The sequence below is a fragment of the Mustela erminea genome, chromosome 7 (genome assembly GCF_009829155.1).
Source record: "Mustela erminea isolate mMusErm1 chromosome 7, mMusErm1.Pri, whole genome shotgun sequence".
Taxonomy (NCBI): domain Eukaryota; kingdom Metazoa; phylum Chordata; class Mammalia; order Carnivora; family Mustelidae; genus Mustela; species Mustela erminea.
Genome location: NC_045620.1, coordinates 110905182 through 110927001, shown reverse-complemented (window position 1 = coordinate 110927001; position 21820 = coordinate 110905182). Strand labels below are relative to the sequence as shown.

At 41.4% G+C, this 21820-nt stretch overlaps 1 long non-coding RNA gene across 3 annotated transcripts in view; it reads right to left on the bottom strand.

Moving 5' to 3' along the window:
- LOC116596002 overlaps positions 1-7007 on the bottom strand; it is a 42113-nt gene extending 35106 nt beyond the window's left edge. For all 3 annotated transcript variants that reach the window (XR_004287960.1, XR_004287962.1, XR_004287961.1), the window contains exon 1: positions 6797-7007. This is a non-coding gene — a long non-coding RNA (uncharacterized LOC116596002). The remainder of the gene's footprint in view (positions 1-6796) is intronic.
- Positions 7008-21820: the final 14813 nt, after the last annotated feature.

Below are 21820 nucleotides of genomic sequence, written 5' to 3'. Positions count from 1 at the left end.
TTCCATTCTTCCCACTAAGAACAACTAAAAACCCTGCACATTATACATAAAGCAAACATAAGAAAACTCTGAAAGGTAGGGAGAAGAAGGCTGCCAACTAGGGATGTTAAGATCCATGAAACAACATGGTGGTGGGTTCCACGAGTTCTCCTGGCTTCTTCCTGGATCCAAAGAAGCTGGCAGCCCAGAAACACCAACAGGTGCTGAAAACAACACAACACAAAACAAAACAAACACAATAAAAGACTGCTCTCTCAAGCCAATGGACTAGGGAAAAGGTGGCCTAGAAAGACAAAAAAAGTTTAGACAATTTAGATTAATATTGTTTTACTCTGGCCAAACAACACAGAAAAAGCTGTGGGCCCACCCTCATTCACATATGCAAAGGCTAAGTGAGAGCCAAGTCTTCCACTCTTGCCAGGTTATATCCAGGCTCCCAGAACTCCTGCTAGGGGTGTTAGAGAAGACCAGTACTTTAGGAAAGTGGTACTTTTGTTCTTGCTGGCCTATAGCAAACATTTCTTCCCCCCTTGTGGGGAGGCTTTCCACTCCCACCTGGTGATAACATGACCCCTCTCTCTTCCCTAGAGGGAGGTGTCAGAGTCAGGTGGAGAATCAGGACTCTAATTATCACCCAGGTGTAATGAGGCCACCCTTACCTAGTGTCACTAAAGACGATCTGGAGAGCTGGATCTCCCTCCCCTGTCCAGCAGCTATGAGGAGACATCCTGCCAAGTGCCAATGAAGGCTAAGTGGGGACTCTGGACTTCTACCTCCATTGGAAGTAACAAGGTAGTGCTCTCTCCTACCTTCCTCTGCCAGAGTGATGTCAGAGAAAGCCAGCTAAAACAGATCACTTAAATAAAATCCAGTGTCTCATAATTGAAAATGTCCAGGTTTTAATGAAAAAAATCGCTCATCCTACCAAGTACCAGGAATATCTCTAACTCAATGAAATAAGACAATCAAGGCTGTCACTAGGATGAGAAATTGACTAAAATTATCTGACAAAGATTTGAAAGCAGCATATGTACCCAGAAGAGCCATTAAAAGTTATACAAGAGATACACTTTCAAACACTATAGACAAATCACAAAACAATTCTTTAAAATGTTAAGTAACCCACAAGAGGACAGAAAAATGAAAAACAGAGAAATGAGAAATGGAACAAACAGAAAGCAAAAAATAAAATGGCAGACTTAAACCCTAATAAATCAATAATTACATGAAATGTATATGGTCTAACTACACCAATTAAAAGGCAGAAATTAGCAGAGTAGATTTTAAAACACGACCCAACTATATTCTGTAAACAAGAACTCACTTCCAACATTATAGAGGCAAATTGAAAGTAAACTCCCTGTAAGATGTCACTAAACATGTCTGAGAATGGCTAAAATTAAAAAAAAAAACCAGCAATGATGCCAAATATTGACAAGATGTGGAGAAACTGACCCATTCACCCATTACTGGTGGGAAGGTAAAATGGCACGGCCACGCTATAAACAACTTGACAGTTTCTGAATAAATAGTTTCTGAATAAGCATTTCATTTTCTTATAAAACTAAACCCTTTTCTTTTAAAACTGAACTTTCACAAAATTTAGTCATTGTACCCGGGGGAATTTAGTCCAGAGAAATGAAGGACATTTATACAAAAGCCCATATACAAATGTTTATAGCAGCTTCATTCATAATGCCAAAACTGAGGAAAACACATGTCTTTCAAAGGATAACTGGTTTAAAAAAAAAAAAAAAAAGCTGTGGTAAACCCATACTTAGGAATATTACTCAACAATAAAAAGAAACAAACTTGGGGCGCCTGGGTGGCTCAGTGGGTTAAGCCGCTGCCTTCGGCTCAGGTCATGATCTCAGGGTCCTGGGATCGAGTCCCACATCGGGCTCTCTGCTCAGCAGGGAGCCTGCTTCTCTCTCTCTCTCTGCCTGCCTCTCTGTCTACGTGTGATCTCTCTCTGTCAAATAAATAAATAAAATCTTTAAAAAAAAAAAAAAAGAAACAAACTATTGGTACACACAATAAGCTGGATGAATCTCCAAAGAATTATGCTGAATGAGAAGAGCCAATCCCAAAAGATCACATACTATATGATTCTGTTTATAAAACAACAAAACAACAAAATTACAGACCTGGAGAACGAATGAGTGGTTGCCAGGGATTAAAAAGGGAATGAGAATGAAAGAGAAGAGGGCATGGTCCTAAAAGAGCAACAGGAGAGATCCTTGTGGTGATGGAATGTTCTCGATCTTGGCTGTATTGATGTCATTATCCTGGTTGTAGGGCTGCCTTATAGTGTTCGAGATGTTACCTTTGGGAGAAATTAAGTAAGGGGTGCACAGGATCTCTCAGTAATTATTTCTTACAACTGTATGTGAACCTCTAATTGTCTCAAAATAAAAGGTGTTTTTTCATGTGTCACAGTTTTTTTTTAAAGGAGACTCTTGATAGTTAAGAAAGTAGGTCTGAATCTTCAGAAATCCCCAGATACCAGAAAACAGACCTGATCATGCAGGCTTTCTCCCACATCACCCTTCCCGGGGAGTCATGCATCCCCTGGCTACAACCTAGGTCCTCCCCACTGCATTATCAACTTGTGCTGGAGTTTTACCCCTCCCTTGATGTTCCTTTCCACAGTGGGACCCTCGTGTCCCAAGTCACTGTGCCCGGGGACAAATCAGGAGCCCCGGTACTGCCTCAGGGAACAGCAGATGCCAGGTCCTGGGCTGCTCAACTCCACACCTCAGTAAAACACCCAACTGCTGCAAAGAATAGTAAGCACAGTAGTACTAAATGCAGGGATGCCAAGGGCACATCATGTCCTTTTTTTTTTTTTTTTTCCATACTAAAACAGATCATTGGTGTCTATTCAGATGTGCCAAAGACATATAGAATGCCTGGTAGAATCATTCAGATAAGCTAACAAAGGCCTTCCATTTATGGCACAATTTTCTTAGTCTGAAGTTTGCCTGAATATTTTAGTGGAGAGCTACAGCCATGATCTTCATCTGACTCCATTTGACTTAGAAGTTAAACACTGGGAATGCAAGCTGGTGCAGCCACTCTGGGAAACAGTGTGGAGGTTCCTCAAAAAGGTGAAAATAGAGCTACCCTATGATCTAGCAATTGCACTACTGGGTATTTACCTCAAAGATACAAATGTAGTGAGTGATAGGAAGGGGCACATGCACCCCAATGTTTATAACAGCAATGTCCACAATAGCCAAACTATGGAAAGAATCCAGATGTCCATCAATAGATGAATGGATAAAGATGTGGTATAGATATACAATGGAATACTACGCAGCCATCAAAAAATGAAATCTTGACATTTGCAATGATGTGGATGGGACTAGAAGGTATTATGCTAAGCGAAATAAGTCAATCAGAGAAATACAATTATCATATGATCTCACTGATATGCAGAGTTTAAGAAGCAAGGCAGATGATTATAGGCGAAGAGAGAAAAAAAATGAAACAAGACAAAACCAGAGAGGGAGACAAACCATAAGAGACTCTTAATTTTTGGAAACAAACTGAGGGTTGCTAGAAGGGAGGGCAGAGGCTGGGTGGTGGACACTGGGGAGGGTATGTGTTGTAGTGAGCACTAGGTGCTGTGTAAGACTGATAAATCAGAGACCTGTACCCCTGAAAGAAATAATATATTGTATGTTAATTTTTTAAATAATAGTAATTGTAAAATATATAAAAAAGCAAGCATGAAAAAAAAAAGGAGTTAAACACTCATCACAGCTCACTAAAAGCTCCTACAGTGTTTTCTTTGCTCAGGCTGCCAGAACAAAAACACCAGACACAGGTTGGCTGATAGATGACAGAGATGTATTCCCCACCCCAGTTCTAGAGCCCAAAGTGTCAGCGTGGTTGGGTTCTGGCGAGGGCCCACTTGCTGGGTTCTCCAGATAGCTGCTGTCTCCCTGTAACTTCAGGTGGTGGAAGGGACTGGAGCACTCTCTCAGATCTCTTTTATAAGGACACTCATCCTGTGTCACTTGCTGAGTGATTATTTTTATAAAAGAAAAACCAGGAGCAGTGCCTTGCCACTGTCTGGACACCACAGTAGCATCCAGAGGGCTGAGACGCTCTGGAGGCAATTGGGAAAGAAAAAAAATGAATCTCCCTATGAATCAGACTGATGAGATGGGGGTCCTTGCCAAGAGCAAGATCAAAAAGACCGCTTAGCTGGCACCTGGTCCAACTGTACAAGGGGCCCGGGGGCTGTCAGTGGCTGAAGGCCCTCTGAGCACTCCCCCGATGAAATCCCAGCTGGACGCCAGAGCTGTTTTTTTAACCCTAACAAGATCTGTCATTAAACGTTACTGGAGCCTGACTTTGCCTCTTTCCCTCCAGGCCCTGCTAGTGGGGGTCAAAGGTCACATCATCCTTCAACACAGGCTCCTGGGCCCCAGCTTTTGTTCACCAGGCCTCAGAGGGATGATGGGCAAGCTCCCTCCTAGCCCTTGGAGGCTACACAAGAAACCAGCGAACCATGGTCCTTAACGAACAGGGCCCCTCCAAGGCCAGCCAGCAACAACCACTTATAATATTTACAGCCTTCTGTCTGCACAGATTAAACACAGGGAACAAAAAATGGACCTCCTTTGTCTCGTAAACTTATGTCATTCCTCGTTAAGAAAAATTGAGAACAAACCTTGATTTTGTTGGGAAACGTTTGCTTCTAAAGACAGTCTTGGATGAGGCTAGGAGTATTTTTGGGGACAAGGACATCTTGTACAATATTATTAATAAGTCACTGTGTTCTGATAATTTCATAAACATCAGCTGTATTGTTTTCTAGCAACAGAATATACTTTGGCCAAGGGCACTATTTCTCACTTGTTCATTGGCAATTAGTGCTGTAAACAGATACCTTGTGGGAGCATTCCTGAGCAAAGAATCAACACCAAAGGAACAAGATCTTGGCAGCTTGAGTTATCACTTTTTGTTTGAAATGTGGACATTTTTCTAAAAATCCCTCAGGGCTTCGGGCGCTGAGGTTGAGGGAAGCGTTCTGTTCACTGTCTGCAATCTGAGAACCATGGCTTATACAGGGACAATAAATTTTGGCAGAAAAACCCTCTTCTTTTTCCAGAGAAAGCATATATACGAACCCAATATGTCCATTTAAACCCAGAGGTGCTTTGATTTAAACCAAGTAGGAGACCAAAGCTCCCTGACCCACAACCCTACTTCAACCCACCCCAACCCCACTGCCCCGACCCACGGGCATTCTCTGAAGAGGATTTGTAGATCACAGCTTAACAACTGCACATTTGTCAACTGTGTCTGGAACTAGTTGTCAGAAGACTGAGATGCCTCACTGATCGTCAAAGTTTCAAGAGCTGGGGAAGGCTCCATGCTCTTCTGTGGCTGGCTTTCTCATCTAGTAAATGTGACTTCCTTATTCCACCTGCCCAATGGGGCTGTCATCAGAATGGACGTGTGGGGGTCACTACTCATAATGGTTGTTGTATGAAATAACTTAATTGAGATAAAATCCACATAGAACTTCCCCATTGAAAGTATGCAACTCAATGGCTTCAGTATATACTATAACCGTGACCACAGTCATTATTAGAACATTTTCCTCACTCCAGAAAGAAACCCCATACTCAGTGGTGGTCACTCCCCATCTTTCCCCAACACATGCTGCCTTAAGCAACCAATCTACTTTCTGTCTACATAAATTTGCCAATTCTGGACATTCATATAAATGGAATTAGACAATATGTGATCCATGGCGACTGGCTGTTATGATGTGGCTTGTTTTCAAGGTTCATCAATATTTCATGTCTTTTTTATTGCAGAATAATCTGCCATATGGATGTACGCAGTTTGTTTCACTGAAGGACATTTGAATTATTTTCGTGTTTGAGCTATTCTGAATAACGCTGCTGTGAACATTAAAAATTAAAAACACGAACAAGGTCTTGTTTTTGTGGACGTGTTTTTTCATTTCTCTTGGCTATACACCTAGGAGTAGAACTGCAGGGTCACATGGTAACTCTATGTTTAACTTTTTGAGGAGCTGCCAGACTGTCTTCCAAGACAGCTACACCATGTCCCATTCCCACCAGCAGTGTGTGATGGGGTCCAATCTCTCCACATCCTTGCTAACACCTGTTAGTATTTGTCTCCCTGACTATAGCCACCCTATAAAGATGAGGTAAAGTGGTATCTCATTGTGATTTTGACTTGCGTTTCCCCGATGGCTTGAAGTGTTGGGTATCTTTTCATGTGCTCCAATGGGTCTTTACATTTACTGTTTCCTTTGTCCAAAATGCCATCCTAGACACTAGCCAGGATAATGGCAGGCAACCTAATAGTGAAAGGTGTGCAGATACACAGAACTCTGCAGGCGTCCATTGTTTTCTGTGTCTGCCAAGTGTACTTCTTATTTGAAACCTTGAAATATTTTTACTAAAATTATGACAAAGATCTATCTCTCCCAGTATCCCCCCACCCCGTATTCCCCTTACTCCATTCCTATGCCTTAAATTGGGCCAAACTGTTGCAACAAGGCTTTTTCTACAAAATTCTCTGAAAAACAGATGAGCTCCAAAACCTAGCCAATAACTTAATTTTTCAGTAAATCCTAGCATACCAGGTCATCTAAATTTCACCAGGCTGCCACTCTGCCCAGTCCTGCAGGGTGTGATTCACATTGTCATCTGTGTGCTTGGAGCCCCTTGGAGTGGTGCAGTTCTCACCCTGTGAGGCAGCTCTCCCTTCCCCCACATAACCCCTACCCCGCAACACATACCTTTAATAGGAAGTGTCCTTGAGAGCTGTTGTTTAGCCCATCGTGGGAGTGATCTGCACTGATCTAAAAGGCATCTGCAAGGTGGCCAAGTCAGGCGAAGAACAGAGTAACAGTGGCCATCTGGATCTGTTCTGACCATCTAAATGTTGATTTCACAGATTTGCCTAGAGTAATGGTCACTCCTCTCAGTCACAGCTGGTTACTAAAGGCAGCGCTCAATAGCAGTTAAGAGAAAGAATTTCTGGCACTCAAGGAGTCTTCGTCCAAACTCCTCCCACCGCACACCAGCTCTGTAATGTTACAAAGACTCTTTCATCACTCTGAGTGTGTTTCCTCACTTGTAAAAACTATCAATATCTTGCTTAAAGGGCTGTGAGAATTAATAGAACACTATTTAAACCACATTTCGCAGAGTGCTTGGGAAATGTGGAATACTAGAAAGAGAACAAAGAAAGGAACAGAAGATATATTTGAAGTAATAATGGCTGAGAAATTCTCAAAATTAGTGACAGGCACCACTCACAGAGCCAGAAAGCCCAGAGAATACCAAGGAGGAAAAATATACGAAAATCTATACCCACACATATCAAACCACAGTAAATCAAAGACCAAGGGAAATTTTTGAAAGAAAAGAACACTTGACCTGTAGAGGAAAAAAGGTAAGAATTACACTGGACTTCTCTTCAGAAACCATGTGAGCAAGAAAGAGTAGAGTGAAATATTTAGTGTTGAAGGAAAAAACATCAACCTAGAATTCTGGATCCAGTGAAATTGTCACTGGATCTACAAAGAACTCTCAGAACTCAGCAATAACAACCCCGTTAAAAAAATAGGCAAAAGATCTGAACAGACACTTCACTATATAAGATATACAAACCTTAAGTAAGCATATAAAAAGATGACATTATATATCACTAAGGAGTTGCAAATTAAAACAACAGTGAGATATCACTGCACACCAATTAGGATGATTAGAATATAAGGGGGGAAACATGACTACCAAATGTTCCACACAAATGCAAGATGTTAATAGGGAAACTAGGTTAGTGGGGAGGAATCATATATATGAGGCCTCTCTATACTATTTACTCAATTTTTTTTTAAATCTAAAACTATTCTAAAAGATAAAGCTATTATCTAAAATTTAAAAAAAAAAAAAACCCACATACAATACAGGGTAAATTGAGACCACATGGAACATTTGCAGAATAAAAGAATGACAATGATGAAATAGATTTAAAGCCAGAAGAGACCTTAGATTTGGTCATTTGTTTTTCCAATATTTATTGACCACTTACAGAGGGTCACTCTCTGTGTGAGGCACTACAAGGACAATGAAAACAAGACATCCCCACCACAATACAATCAAAGTGAAAAACGCCAAATGACCCATTTTTGACAAGTACTTCTGTATGGGGTAGGGAGTAGAGAATGCTGAGAGGATAATCACTAAATTATTAATGGTAGTTATTTAGGGATGGGCTTTTGCTCCCTTTTACTGGTTCATATTATTTCATGGTATTTCATGATGAGCATGCTTTGCTATTGTAACTAAGAAAATAAAATAAGAAAAGTCATTTTCCTCTGATTCTATTTGGAGAATCAAATAGATTCACCTCAGAGAGTGCTCCCAGGTGAAGGTGAATTTGGAACCAGGATTGTAAAAGCATATGAAATGGAGCAGTGTGGCTGGGACAAGGTCCTTTCCCTTAGGAGAAGTACACAGTAAGAGAGAAAGTCCCCTGCACAGAAGTAGTTTTGGTTGCTCAGAGGACAGATACCAGTGGTTGCCACTCAGTGGCAGCAACACTTGACCACCATTAATCACAGCCAAATTTGTGATCCTGATAGTTTTGGACACTTGTTAATTTCCACTAAGTTTTCTCCACCACAGTGTTTTCCAAAGGTTATTTTATAGAAAACTAGTCCCCAAGATATTAGTAGGTGGGTTTCTGGGGTTAAATGCTTTTGAGAAATACTGGATTGAATAATGAATAGCACAGTTATTTATAGCAGAACATATCAAAGCCTTTATTATTCTATGGTACAATGTGTGTCTCCAAAACAAAGCATAGACTGTTTCCCAAATTTGTTTGAGAAAAAAATCCACTACCTGCATCACCACCTACACCCCTTGCTGTATTCATTTGTTTTGTGGAGGCAAGAGCATTTCATGGACTTGGTATCATCATTTGGTACCCATTTTGAGAACTGTTACTCTGCCGTATGCCACATCAGTGGTTCATGGGCCGTGATTTATCTTGTCAGTATCCCCTCATATCTCCAGCAGCTAGCACATAGATGGCTCTGTGTAAGAACTTGTCAAATAAAAGAATAATTGGATTTCATTAAGAAAAGCTGACTTGGAGTGTGCCTGGCTGGCTCAGTCGGCAGAGCATGTGATTCCTGATCTCAGGGTCATTAGTTCAAGTCCTGCATTGGGCATAGAACTTACCTTAAAAAAGAAAAAGAAAAGGAAATGCAAAAGGAAAAGGAAAACCAACTTGCCACAAAGTTCTTAACACTTCTTATTGTTCTTCTGAGCTGTACTTTCACTTCCCTACAAAGAAAAGAAATCACCCAAGATCACAATGAACCATCCAATCTGGACAGTCCATGTAGGCATATAAGAAGTCAAAATCTGATCTACTCACCAGGACTCTCTCCCAGGGGTTCTGTCACTTATGAATGAAATTCTCTCCCCAGCTGAGAGTTAGGGGCAAACCAAGGCAGATGGCTCTGTGGTTTATCTTCCTAGCCACTTTCAACAAATCCATCTTTCTTCCCAGAGCCCATTGGGGAAGGCCTCTGAAGAAAACAGCCACTTGGATTATATGAGGTTACTGCATGATTGTCAAAGCAATAAGCCTTGCCTCTCTTTTTCCTCTTCTCCATCAAGAGGTTAGTGGGGACATGCTTTCCCCATGTAGCCTGCTAACAACTGTGCTGGAGGATGGCTTGCACATGGATTAGAACCAACTAGAGTCAAGAAGAGGTCACCCACAGTCTTATAAAAAGGGGTGTCCCTGGGGCTGACAGAGTGCATGTTCCCTCAAATACCTCCCTGCTGCCAAACGCTCAGCCCTGTGGTACTTGATGTTCCTATATTCTGCAGGCTTCTGTCATTGAATGACCAAGGAGCTATTAGCTTTATTGTTTTTTACAGGCTGAAGGAGCTCATTAGCTCCTCAAAATACAACAAAGGGAAACTCTGTTCGGCCAAAAGTTCAAGCCTAAATTTGAAATCTAAATACTGGAACTTATCAGTGATGTCCACATGCTACAAAATTATAACTTTCTTTAAAAAAAAAAAACAAAAAACCTGCTGGGGCGCCTGGGTGGCTCAGTGGGTTAAGCCTCTGCCTTCGGCTCAGGTCATAATCTCAGGGTCCTGGGATCGAGGCTCGCATCGGGCTCTCTGCTCAGCAGGGAGCCTGCTTCCCCCTCTCTCTCTGCCTGCCTCTCTGCCTACTTATGATCTCTCTCTCTCAAATAAACAAATAAAATATTTTTTTAAAAAAACTCTGCTGACTGTACTGTATTTAAAGCAGAATGCCTTTTAAGTCTAGAGCCATTTTAAACTCTCAAAACTTTACATATGCAAGAACAGCAAACTGAAAGCAAAAGTCACTAAGTTTACTCTTATTTCTAAGATTAATTTCAACCTTCCTTGTTTTCAGCATTCCTGCCATTGTCCAGACTACTAGATACAGCTAGAATGAGGGATTTCCAAAGTCACACGGGAAACCTGGACTAAATTACTGAAGAAAAATATGTGCCATTGCTAAGTTTGTGGTTTGCTTAAAGTACAGGTTAAAGCAAAGGTTATTAGACTAATGCTGCACAGGTTTTCTAAATATTCTATATTGCCAGTGACAGAGCCAGATGTGAACCACATCAGGAAAGACATGTGTGATGGCGTTTTCCTAAATGCTTGTGATGAATTGTAATTTGCAAAGGGGAAGATGGCAACTATGTGGTGCCACAATCATTTCTTCCAAATACCATTTTCATCAAGGTATTTCCTCCTCAGGGACAGTTGCGACTCCCTTTTGTGTGAAATCTAAAAACCCTATTGAAGACCTCAGTCATCAGCCTGCCTTACCTTGACGCAATCGAAAGGGAGCCCTGTGCCCCTGGACAATCTCTCTACTTTCCTTCCACGTATTGGCTTAGGTGGCTACCTCTGTGGAACCCATGGCTCTAACATCCTTCAGAACCTCACTCAAACCTCATCATGTTCAAGGAGCCTCCGTGCCCCAGCCCCTCTCCAGGCTCATCATTCTCCTGTATTTGTCATTCCCCATAGTTCTCTATACTTGTCCTCCTGACTATTGGTGGCTGCCACAGGAAAGCTTAGCATCATATCTGTGGCCCCCTTAAAGCAAGTGTGTGGAATGGACTCCCTGGTGTGTATTTTCTTTTTTTTTTTTAAGATTTTATTAATTTATTTGACAGAGAGACACAGCGAGAGGGAGCACAAGCAGGGGGAGTGGGAGAGGGAGAAGCTGGCACCTGCCGAGCAGGGAACCCAATGTGGGGCTCCATCCCAGGACCCTGGGATCACAACCTGAGCTGAAGGCAGACACCCAACGACTGAGCCACTAGGCACCCCATATTTTCTGTCCTTCCTCCTTCCTGTCTTCAGGGAACAATGTATGTCGCCACCCTTGATTTTCCTTTGCCTTTTCATCCTAAGTGTTACCTTGTTCTAGCTTATCTATTTTTACATGATACTTTCCATCCTCTCTGGACCAAAATGGGAGTGTCCATGTGACTCTGCAGACTACATTTGCATGTGCTGTTCTCTCAGAATGTCCTCCGTGAGTGTCTGAGCTCCCAGCACTTTATATACTTTGCTGAGGAAAAAATTACCTCAGAAGGAAGTTATCTTCCTATTCTAATTGTTTTCTTGTATCTAGTTATCTTCAATATTCAAATTTTTGAAAATAAAAAATTTTTGCTCCTTTAATCAAAAGATTAAATGTGCAAGATGTCTTATATATGTATTATCTATTAACCAGAATTATCACCCTATGTTATATATGAAGAACCATGGAATCAGAAAGGTTAAGTGGTTAGCCCAATGTCACCCCGCTAAAAAGGTAGAGACTTAACCTCAGTCTACCTGATTCCAAATCCCTTGACTTTGTATTTCCTCAAAGTGTCTAGCTCTGTAACAGGCACTCCACGGTTTATACTAATTGATTGTTAAAGTATCACCAGGAAAACTTAATCCATAATTGAATAAGACACTGGAGGCAAAGCTATTGAAAGTTGAACTTGTAAAGCTGATACAAACTGGCTTCATAAAGACTATGAGTAGATCCTAAGCAGGTCTAGCTGAGAAAGACAAGTCAGATATACTAAAGTAAGCAGGGGGTAGGGGGTAAAGAATACAAGAAGGGAAACTATGCACTGATGTCCAAGTTAGGACACAGAGAAAGAATAGATGTGGCACACTGGTTTGGGTGTAGGCCCAGGGCAAAACTGATCCAGCTGTGCAACCATCCCAGCAATTCTAGCCCAAACCCTGGATTTCAATAAGGATAGCCTTGGTGGTTATCTCCTGAGGGAATCTGATAAAATGGAATAGACAGACTTTGCATATCTGAAGCCAGAATACAGAATCTTTGTTCACTAAGAATCTTTACACGTTACCTTCTTGTAACATTTTCCCAACTCCTCCCTGGTATTTCATGTTTATGTAATGTTTACCACATGGTAGTACAAAGATGTGTCTACATCTGTCTTACCCCCTAGACCATCAGCTACTCAAGGGCCATAAAATAATCTTTTGGAAATATCATACATATGTCACTTCTTCCCAAACTGACCTAAAGATTGGATGCAATTCCACTAAAAGCCAAATAGAATTGTTGAAGAACTTGACCAATAATTCTCAAATTTATATGGAGGGGCAAAGACCTAAGAATAAACAAGGCACTCCTGAAGGGGATGATCAAGACTCATTACAAAGATGTTCTAATAAAGACAGTGTTGTAGTAGTATAGTTATCGACAAATTGCCCATGGAATCAATTAAAAAGCAGAGAGGAGAGAGGGGGTGGGTCTTTGAGACACAGGGGAGAAGACACTGCGAATCACTAAGGAAATAAGGATTTCATCAATAAGTGGTGCAAGGCCATTGAGAGTAGAGGAGTGGAGAGGAGAGGAGAGAGATTAAACAGAGAAAGGAAAGGGGTTGGGTCCTTGAGATACGAGGGAGAAGGCACTAAGGAAACAAGGAATGAATTCATCAACAAATGATGCAAGGACGATCGGTTTTCTGTATGGCAAAGAAATCTTGTAATCAGATCCTGCTTCACACCACGCAGAAATGTCAGATCCTAATGGATTTAAGACTTAGATATAACCCATACCCCCGGGGTAAATAATACATTATACGCTAATTTTTTTAAATGTTAAAAAAGAAAGAAAAGATATAAAAGGTAAAACAATGTAAGAGAGCATCTCCAGAATCTGAGAGTGGTGAAGATTACTTTAAAAAATACAAACGAGGGCCACCTGGGTGGCTCAGTCAGTTAAACATCTGCCTTCGGCTCAGGTCATAATTCCTGGGTCCTGGGATAGAGCCCGGGCATAGAACTCTCTGCTCAGCAGGGAGTCTGCTTCTCCCTCTGCCTGCCACTACCCCACTCTTATTCTCTCTCTCTCTCTCTCCTACTCTTTCTCTCTCTCCCTCTCACAAATAAATAAATAAAATATTTAAAAAATAATACTAATAAATAAAAAGTACAAACTACAGTGGCACAGTTGGTTAAACAGCCAACTCTGGGTTTCAGCTCAGGTCATGATCTCATGCTCATGAGATGGAGTCTGCTTGATATTCTCTCTCCCTCCCCTTCTACCCCTCTCACTCATGCTCTCTCTCTTTCTCTAAAATAAATAAATAAATCCTTTTTTTTTTAAGTACAAACTACAAAAAAAATAAATAAATTCTGCTACATTCAAATTAAGAACATCTGTTTAACAGATCCCATGATGAAAGTGATCAGAAACCCCACAAACCCAGAGAAGATAATTTGCAACATGTAAAACCAATAAAATGTACATAAAGATGATTTATTCTTTTTATCTTCAAAGTCTAATAAATAAATGAATAAAGTCCAGTAGAAAAATGAGCAGAAGACAGAAACAGGTTCACAGAGCAGGACACATGACAGGCCCACAGATGCATAAAAGAACAGCCTCATTAGTAACCAAGGAGACACTAAGACACCATTACATTTCACCCAATGGATAAGCAAAAATTAATAAGTCTAACACTGTCAAAGTCTTGGTGACAGTGTGAATCGACCAAAATCTTTATATACTGTTGGCAGAAGCCAACTGGTACAACCACTTGGGAATACATAAGTTGAACACTCACATACTTTATAGCCAAGCAGTTCTACCTTAAAGAAATTCTTAATAAATAAATAAAATCTTTAAAAAAAAAAAAAAAAAGGGCACCTGGGTGGCTCAGTGGGTTAAAGCCTCTGCTTTCGCTCAGGTCATGATCCCAAGGTCCTGGGATTGAGCCCCACATCCGGCTCTCTGCTCAGCAGGGAGCCTGCTTCCTCCTCTCTCTGCCTGCCTCTCTGCCTACTTGTGATCTCTGTCTGTCAAATAAATAAATAAAATCTTTTAAAAAAAAAAAAAGAAATTCTTGCACACATGCCCAAGATTCATGTGATTCTACTTCTAAATATAAATCCTAGAGAAGCTCTTGTACAGCATTTACATGCAGGAACATTCTTTTTCTTTTTTCATATTCTTTTTTTAAAAATTTTTATTTTTTATTAACATATAATGTATTATTAGCCCCAGGGGTACAGGTCTATGAATCGCCAGGTCTACACACTTCACAGCACTCACCATAGCACATACCCTCCCCAGTGTCCAAAATCCAACCACCCTCTCCCTATCCCACTCCCCACAGCAACCCTCAGTTTGTTTTGTGAAATTAAGAGCCTCTTACAGTTTGTCTCCCTCCTGATCCCATCTTGTTTCATTTTTCATGTAAGAACATTCTTAGCAGCACTGTAATAACAACTGGAAACAACCCTTGTCTGAAGCGACTAGAGAATGAATAAACAATGATTTATTAACACACAAGAAAATGTGGGGGTAAAAGCAAGTGAAAAAAAGACTGGGTATAGTACAATACCATTTTAATTAACCAAGCAAAATTAAATAATATGCTATTTGATATTGTATACATATCTTTTTAACTTATCTTCTTAAACCAGGCATTCATAGAAATCAAATTCAAAATGTTGGTTATTTCTAGGGGTACACATGGCATGATATAGGAAAAGAGCCCACCAACAGAAGCAATGGTATTAGCTGTGTTCTCCTCAAAGCTCACAGGTCCTCTTTTTGTTATTATATTCACTTACCTGTGTGATATTCATATTCTTTTGTATATATCAACTATTATGTAATAATAAAAGGAAAATCTGGTGGCCAGGCTTTTCTAAGAACACAGAAACAAGGTCCTTCCATAGTGCATGATTCTGCCTATGCTCAGATTTGCCAGCATCCAGTGTTAGAGGCAGACAGGGCAGTGAGGTCATGCAGTCCCGTTGCTACTTTTACAGATGAGGAAACTGAGGCTCAGAAAACACAAGCCACTGCTCCATGATCACCTGACAAAGGCAGGAGCCAAATCCAGGTCTTCTGACATTTCCTGCCTTGGACCAAGTTGCTGGGCCATACCCTTGAATCTGCTGGATAATAACAAGAAAACTCCAATCTCCTTTATCTTTGCTTCTCTGAGACTGACACAGGTCTGACAATTTATGGGTCCTCAATATATTTGTTAACTATGTATCACAGAATTCTTGATGGATTGTCCACAAGGTATCTCAAAAAGCAATACCAAGTACTTTCCTCTCCAAGGTCAATGCCTTCAAACCAAGATTCTGGGAAGCGAATCAGAAGAAATGATCAGTGATGTGATCTCTGCAGCAGCCACAGATGCACCTCCCAGCCACCCAGCTTCGCGTGACTGACTTGTGTAGCTTAAGGTGCAGAATTCAGGAGAAAGGAGCCAAACCGTATGAATTGTCTTTGTTGCCTCCGAGACAAGGAGTTGCCAGGATCTGCGGTTTGGCTGTGGAATGAGCAGTGAAGCACTTTCTCTTCCATTATAGCTGCATAATACACTGGCTGATCCCATGCCAGGTTACTAAGTTCCTAGCAAGGCAGGGGTTTCCATGTAAACTTCACTGATGGCATCTCCAAACCCCAGGGTTCCCTAGTCCCTGATTCTGTGTGGTGAAAATTCCAGGTATAATTATTTTTCCTCCCTCATTCTTTCTAGACCTTCCCTATCACCAGAAGGCTGAGCCAGAGCCCTTGTGTGTGGAAAATTTGCATTCAGCCTCCTTCTCTAGCTCCTGTCTACAAGACAGCTCAGCAAAGGCTCTTGATTAAAGCAAAGGTGTAGGACTGGCCTCCCCTGAGTGATGTTAGGGTCCAAGGTGTCTCAGGGTGCCGGGGTTTCCTGACTGTAGTTAATCATAGCCAGGATAGCAGACTTCACCTCAACACCTTCTGGAGTGCCCTGGGTTGACACACCCAGAATTTTGAGTCTTCCCATCCAGAAACATATCTCTCCCTTTATTCAAATTCCACCTCAATAAAGCTTCTTATTTTCTTCACCAAATTCTATTCATTTCTCAGTAACTATATTCCTTGGTATGCTCTGTTTGGGGTGACTCGGGGCAGCAATCTAATGAGGGAAGGTAACAGGCTGCTTCTGAACCAAGGTGCCCATTGGCTGCTAGGAGTTCCAATGATGACACTAGCCAGGATGGCCACCCTTCATTTACTGAAAACAAACTACTTCTCTCCAGTGAAGAAGCACCGTCTTCCTGCAGATTGGGTTAAGACCCAGTACTTACTCGTATATTTCTGGTTTGTCCAGGTCTTCCAAGGGTCCTTAGAGAGGGCACTGCCTACTGCAGTGGAAGCTAGAGCACAGTTCCTCACACTACAGTAATGCCAAGAGCAGATGTGACCACCAACTGGTCACCGTCTTTGACCCAGTCTGCCTTGGTTACCATGCATAGAAGGGGCTGTGGGCAGATGGCAGGAAATGCTGGATTCTCAGTTGAGCTCCCTGGGTTGCCCTCCCTCTGCAGACCAGTGAAACTTTCTAATTTGCATTACCTCTCCTGTGCCTTCAGGATGCATGGGCTCTCTGGCGTTGAACCAAGTTCTACTGGGTCTATAAGGCATAATTTACAGATGATGCATGTATTTGTGCTTTTTGTTAAATTGAGTTCTTAATGTCAACACATTTGGGCTTAAACTTCTGTTCTTTCATATCACTGATCCTGATGATCCACCTTTAAGATCTGATTTCACAGGAAATGCTATCCAGACATGGACAGAACACCTGTTGTGTGCAAGAGGAAGTTGTCATTTGCTAGACCTAGGAATGCAAGGGGCAGGCAGGAAGAGGCAGGGTTTCTGAAGCTGGGGGAGGTTCCCTAAGCAGCCCACCAGCATTTTGCCCTGCCCTACCCATGCTTGGCTCCTTTGCCTCTCTAAGAATGCAAAACAGCCAGCTCCTCTTGAACTGTTTTAATCTGTTTCATTCATAATTCCACAGAAAACTTCCCTTATAATTCACAAAAATAACAGTTCTGGTACTTTTCAAAAGTACCAGACAGCAGGGTGGAAAGCGGAAAGAGTATTACGTATGGATTACAAAGAGCTATTCCCAGTCAGACCTTACTACGACCACCTACATGACCTTCAGCAAGTCATTTGACCTACCTATGCTTCATCTCATCTGAAAATGGGAACAGTAATACCCACCTTATAAGACTGTGGTGAGGCACAGATGATTCTGCCAAGAGTTGTACAAACACTAGGTATTATACTTTTACTCTAAGAATAATAATAAATGTACCGTAAATATCTTATTTCAAAACAAAAATTAGTTAGTGATTATATGCAGACAGAATATAAGAGGTTATGGTAACATTAGAAAATCACAACAACAAAAACAATAATAATACCGGTTCATATTTCCTGAACACATACTACATGCCAGGCACTTTGCTAAAGCCTTCATACAAAATAGCTCTAATATTCAGACAGGTAATATTATTCACGCATTTTTACTGAAGGAAAAAACCATGTGTAGCACATTTTAGTAACTTTGCCAAGATCACAAGTCTTCTTAGTGGCAGAGCTGGGATTCAAGCACAAAATGTCAAGTCTTGAGCCTTACTTGTTTCAAGAAGCTTCAAGAAGTTTCAAGAAGCTTCCAAACTATCATAAGTAAAACATATTTGCAAATAAGACATAGTCACAAAAAAAATAAATCAAATTCACAAATTTAAAAATAAAGAAAAGCGGGCGCCTGGGTGGCTCAGTGGGTTAAGCCGCTGCCTTCAGCTCAGGTCATGATCTCAGGGTCCTGGGATCGAGTCCCGCATCGGGTTCTCTGCTCAGCGGGGAGCCTGCTTCCCTCTCTCTCTCTGCCTGCCTCTCCATCTACTTGTGATTTCTCTCTGTCAAATAAATAAATAAAATCTTTAAAAAAAATAAAAATAAAAAATAAAGAAAAGGTATACCATGGGTAATACCATTGATTACCCCAATATGTGCTTTGTTTCCTGGCTCTGGGTCTTTGTGTTCACAACCTCCCTTTGTCTGGAGCACATTTTTTCTCCTCTACTTGTCAAAATACTCATACTTCAAGGCACAGATAATATGCTACTTTCTCCATGAAGTCTTCCCAAATTCTCAGCTTGCCTTCTCTCCCTCAGCTCTCTCTCAGCTCGCCTTCTCTCCCTCTTTGTTTTTAAGTGGAGGAGGGGAAAGTATCCTAGACAGAGGGAGACTTGGGTAAAGAGGCCCGCAGTCAGGAGACAAAGCACATATCTGGGTAATGTATTTTGTGCAGCTGGAATGCTGGCAAAGTAAAGGAAGACATTAAAAAGTAGAGGCTGAAGGGCTCCTGGATGGCTGTCAGTTAAGCGACTACCTTCAGTTCAGGTCATGATCTCAGGCTCCGGAGATTGAGTCCTACATCGAGCTCCTTGCTCAGTGGGAAGTCTGTTTCTCCCTCTCTTTCTGCCCTGCAGTCCTGCTCATGCTCTCTCTCTCTCTCTCAAATAAATAAAATCCTTTAAAAATAATAAAATAAAATAAAAGTAGGTATCTCCTAGTATCCATTTGCTCTTCTTCCTTTTGTTAATAAAACCCCAATTTTATCCTGGCACATGGCTACACAGCTAGAGACTACAATTCCCAGCCTCTTTTGCAGCAAGTTACAGTCATGTGACTAGGTCTGACCCAATGATGCATAATTAACATGACTTGCTACTAAAGCACCATGTAATATCCTGAAGACTAAGCCCCCTACCTGAGACTTCCTTTGTTCCTCTTCCTCCCAGATGCAAATGGCAACAAGTACAGCCTTGAACTCAAATATGGAAGCCATAAGTGAAGGATGGCAAAGCTGCCCACCACACCTGGACACTCACCTCTACACACATGCCAAAAGAAGAAACTTCTATCTTATTTATGTCAGGATACTTTGGGTTTTTGGGCAACCTCCAGAACCACAAATTTCTGCTGTCCACACCCTAATTAATACGGAGCCCAGCTTTATAGGGCTCTGATTCCAAACCAAATATATGGAAAATAGTTCACAGGCAATAGGAAACCTTTTCTTTTTTTTTAACTTGAAACATCTGTATCCACACAGTGACCTGGTAGCATGGTTTATCTTTCTTAAAGAGCATTAATGTATTAAAGGTGAGCCTCTCTACCAACTGCATTTCCAAATTATGTTAGTTAGAACTTGAGGTCAGAATATGTTTGCCTGGATCACATAGCAGAGAGCTATACTGGCTTTATTGAGAGTTTAGCCTTCAAGACTATAGAAAAGGAAGAGGAAATACATGGAGAGGTGAGGAACATATGTGGCTGAGACAATTCCACCAAGGAACTATTTTCCCTTAGGCTTCAGTAAAGTGCTATTCTCAGTTATTCTAGAATAGGGTTACTCTAAGGAGAGCAAGATCTACACCACTGGTACCCAGCTAACATCCGCCATTTTACTTCTTCTATGCAGAACACAGTAAGCAATTAGACTGAGACCTAGAGTAAGGTATCATCCATGTGTTTTTTAAAGAAATGGGTATTTCAGACAAACAAATTTTTCTGCTATCTGAAGCTTAAGTTCTCAACTGTTTTATCATTGGCCAACAATTAACTTTGTGCTATTGTTCCCAAGAGGATCATGAACAAAATCGAAAACACATGTACTAAATTGGTGGCAGTAATTATAAGAAAGTGGGCATCTAAATAATCCATCCTTTTTTAGATTGTCATTATAACAAACACAAAAATACGCATCTTCTAGAGAATCTGGGGTCAATCTATAGTTGTCCTGTTTGAGAAATTCAGGTATATGCAGCCAACATTTTGAGACATGTGGTCTATTAACCAATCATTGGTCTTTCATAAATCTTGCCTTATAAATATATGTTCAGGATATTATTCAGCATATGTTGTATGTTAAATATTTCTAATACAGTCTTATTCCTCATGGATCTGTGGTGAGGGAGGAAAACTTTTAAGTGAAAAGCAAAAATGTGTAGTTCTCAAATCACACCTACATCAAATCAGCAAAAAGTCAGGATACTATTACTTGAAGATAAAACAATCCATTGACTTATTATAGGGCACTTACATTCTTGGAAAACTCAATGTATTTTATTACCATGTAAAAAAGTATTTGTATTTCTAAGTAAAATGGAGTTCACATCTACGTTCAAGCAATTCCAAGTGGGTTTTTACAGGAATGTGTAGTGAGATTAGAAAGTCTCATGGGAGATGTAATTGTGTTTGCGATATGCAGGAACGTGCTGTGCATTGCAGGGTGACCAGCACCCCTGACCCCACCCACTAAAGGCCGTTAGCAGCCCCCATCGTCTCAGAAGTAAAAAATACTCCTAAAATTCTCAAAGTGCTCCCCTAGGGGGCAGTAGCGCTCCCACTCGGTACCACTGTCAGAATGCCAAGCTTCCTTGACTCACTTCCTGGGGCTATCCCACAGCACCTGCAGGGCCTCGGCGGGGGTGTGGGCATTAGAAAGCTGGCATGGGGGATGTGTTTAGACAAATTTCTTAGATCCAGCAGGTGCTAAGCCTGAGCGTCCCACCCTCCCACGGAAAGGCTTCTCCCACATGGAAAGAGGCTGCACAGTGGAGCATTCTCATTTTGAGAAAACCTTCTCTGCACAGAGCCACCCAGCCCTGGCTGAAGGAGGCAACTACCCAAGTGCATTTTAGCAGCACTGATAATGACCATGGCCCCCAAAGCTCTTTTTTTCCCAGCCTAAGGGAGAGCTAGGCAGGTGATAGGGAATGTGGAGGCAGTGGGGGCTGGGAGGTAAGAGGTCTAATTCTGATAAGAAAAGAGGGGGTGGAGGGCAAGGAGACAGTGTGGACATGAGATGCCCAGTCTAGAAGAGTTAACTTGTGTCCTTTAAGGCAATGGCATTTGTTGTTTGTTCTGCCCTCCTGTTCTAGGGACAGATCTGGGTGGCCTATGTACAGGGAATATTTGCAAACAGCATGTCAAAGGAAAGCAGAAGAATCTTGCAACCCAAGATCCCCACAAAGAATTAACTCTCCAGTTAACTGTAACTCTACAAATAGTTTTGTTTAACTGAAACCATGTCATATCAAAGATTCAAATGTCTTCTAAGCTAAGCATACATATCTGCCTGTCCCCAGGAAGGAGGGGACACAGGACTAGAATGTCAAATAGGGGAATAGCTGTGAGGCACCTCTCTTGTCTTCCATGTGTTGCTCTGTAGCCACATTCTCAACTCAGCTGCTATCCTTGGCATTCATTCAGCTCTGTTCAGGCTGGTCCCAGGGGTCAGAGCTGCCCTCCTGCCTTCCTGCTGATAGTCACTCAATCGCACCTCACCTTGGGAATCAGACAAGGCATTACACTTGGTTTAGGGGAAATCAACTGC